The following is a 2500-nucleotide window of genomic DNA, read 5'->3' on the forward strand; positions in this document are numbered from 1 at the left end:
ACGAAAGGAAGTTGATCATGAATTATCAATAAGCCGGGAATTGATTCTTCCTGGGTCGATGCCCGAGCGGTTAATGGGGACGGACTGTAAATTCGTTGGCAATATGTCTACGCTGGTTCAAATCCAGCTCGGCCCAATAATTGGCCGATCCACCATGAAATGATAGAACCCCATTTGTTGTTCCCCAGAAATGCCTGATCGGAATACGGAAGAATAAAAAAACTAAAATTTTCTGATATATTTTACCGCCGTTCATTTGCTCTCTTTATTTTTTCTCACAAATTCTGATCTTGCTTGCTAATGATCTAGATTCATACTAGATTCATATAAAGATCTGGAAGTATAAGGAAAAGAATAAAATAAAGAATAAATAAAAAAACTCTTTTTTTTTCATTGAAAGCTTTATTTGATTATTAATCAATTTATAAAAAACGAAAGGATTATTAACAATCCGTGAGGCGCTCTCACTAAAGTGCATATCCGTGTGTATATCAAATATATTACTCGCGTTTCTGTTACAATACGACTATTCTAATCTAAAATCTAAATAAAATAGAAATAAAATAGAAATAAAATAGAAAGGGTTTGAATTAAATCATAAGAATATGTATGATGTACACTTGATTTCCTTGGGATTGTAGTTCAATTGGTCAGAGCACCGCCCTGTCAAGGCGGAAGCTGCGGGTTCGAGCCCCGTCAGTCCCGACAGATCCAAATCCAATAAAAAAAATACATCAATTCATCTCTGCGTTTGCTGTGAAAAGGAGAACAAAAGAAATAGCAGAATTTCATTCACAAGAGGATACCCTCCTATTTTATTTATTTATTAGTTTCACATTTCTCATCAAATAAATATGGGAATTACCATTTATTCAACTAGTACCAATTGATAGGAGAAAGACATATGTAGATTAGTACAATGATTGGTAAAATTATATTCAGGATTCCAAGAAATACCGTACGGAGTCTGGCTTTTTCGATTATTCCCGATCTGTGTAATAGAGTACTATATGTTTACAGGGGGCTATACAGAAATGGAATTTGTACGATACAAAAAAGATTAACTTAACATAGTAACTTTGATATAATACTTTTAAGATTAAAAGTATATCCCTTTAGGGCTCCGATTTTGTGTAACCTCAATTAATAATTGAAATTATTAATGTGAATTTGAACCAATTTATCTCATTCAAATTTCACACTGAATTTTTGATATATGCATCCCAAAATTAATCCAAGGAAATGGGATATTAATAAAATAAAGCTCAAAGAAGATCCTATCTCTCTTTGTGAGGGAATGAATAATCTTTTTTAAGTTTAAGGGTCTTGCCGAAGAAAGAACAAACTTTTTAATGAATTTGATGGAATACTCGATTTTTTTATACCCGGACTCTCCTTATTTATACTACTTCTTTGTTTTCCAAGAAGATTAGATCATAAAAAGGGGGTTTAGAACTAAACTTCTTCCTTTTTACATTTCGCTTCTATTGGTTATTTTATTGGGGTTTTTTATAACCAATGTAAGTAAGTGTAAAGGCGGTCATATGATATTTCATCAGATGATTCCACAAGGAGGGACGTAGGTTATAGAAAAGAAAGAATGGAAAGGAAAAGAATGATAAAGAAAGTAAAGGAATTATTTATCGGATCAGGAATCAAAATTTGAATTCGGTATGGATAAAAGATCTTCCTATGTTATACTATTTAATTCTCGACGATGAATCAATTTGATAGCTCAGATATTGTTATTCATGATATTGCTCCGATTCGATATCGTCGAGATGTAATTCATCCCATTGAATATTGAATTTACAGGCGAAAGATTTATCAGCTCTATGGGATTAAATCCCGAGTTATTGCGAATTAATTAAAAATGAAACGATGAGATTATGGAAGTAAATATTCTCGCATTTATTGCTACTGCACTGTTCATTCTAGTTCCTACTGCTTTTTTACTTATAATATATGTAAAAACAGTCAGTCAAAATGATTAATTTGAATTAAACTTGACTGTTTAGTTTTTATCTTTTTATCAATGATTGAAAAGAAAAAAGAAAATGAAAAGTATTAAGATTTCGTGTCTTAAATGAAATAAGCGGACGAGAATCATCAGTATTTTATGAGATTCGATAGTATGGTAGAAAGAAATAGATGAATCTTTCTACCATACTTATTATTGTTATTGTAGTATATAAAGTCGTACTGTATAAAGATAGAGGTTTAATATAGATCAATCTGCAATATGTATCTTCATAGATATCAATTACATATATGTAATGTATTTACATAATGTACCAATTCTATTTCTTTGCTTCATCTATTTAATTTGTGTTGATTCCAATCATCAATCTGAAAAAATCGAAGGGCAATTCTTACTCTTACAATTCTAATTCCTAGAATTTCTGATTCTATTCAATATGAATCCCGATATCCATTGAAAGAATCAAATTGACGAAGGAAAAAAGAGTATAGGCCTATATTAATATTAATAAAATTAATA

General features: G+C 30.8%; 2 non-coding genes across 2 annotated transcripts; both read left to right on the forward strand.

Moving 5' to 3' along the window:
• Positions 1-52: 52 nt before the first annotated feature.
• TRNAY-GUA (transfer RNA tyrosine (anticodon GUA)) lies at positions 53-136 on the forward strand. The gene has a single exon. It is a non-coding gene; the product is annotated as a tRNA-Tyr (tRNA).
• A 495-nt stretch (positions 137-631) lies between these two features.
• Positions 632-705, forward strand: TRNAD-GUC (transfer RNA aspartic acid (anticodon GUC)). The gene has a single exon. It is a non-coding gene; the product is annotated as a tRNA-Asp (tRNA).
• The last annotated feature ends 1795 nt before the right edge of the window (positions 706-2500 follow it).

This window comes from Corylus avellana, unplaced genomic scaffold, assembly GCF_965113065.1.
Source record: "Corylus avellana unplaced genomic scaffold, dhCorAvel1.hap1.2 HAP1_SCAFFOLD_158, whole genome shotgun sequence".
Lineage (NCBI taxonomy): Eukaryota > Viridiplantae > Streptophyta > Magnoliopsida > Fagales > Betulaceae > Corylus > Corylus avellana.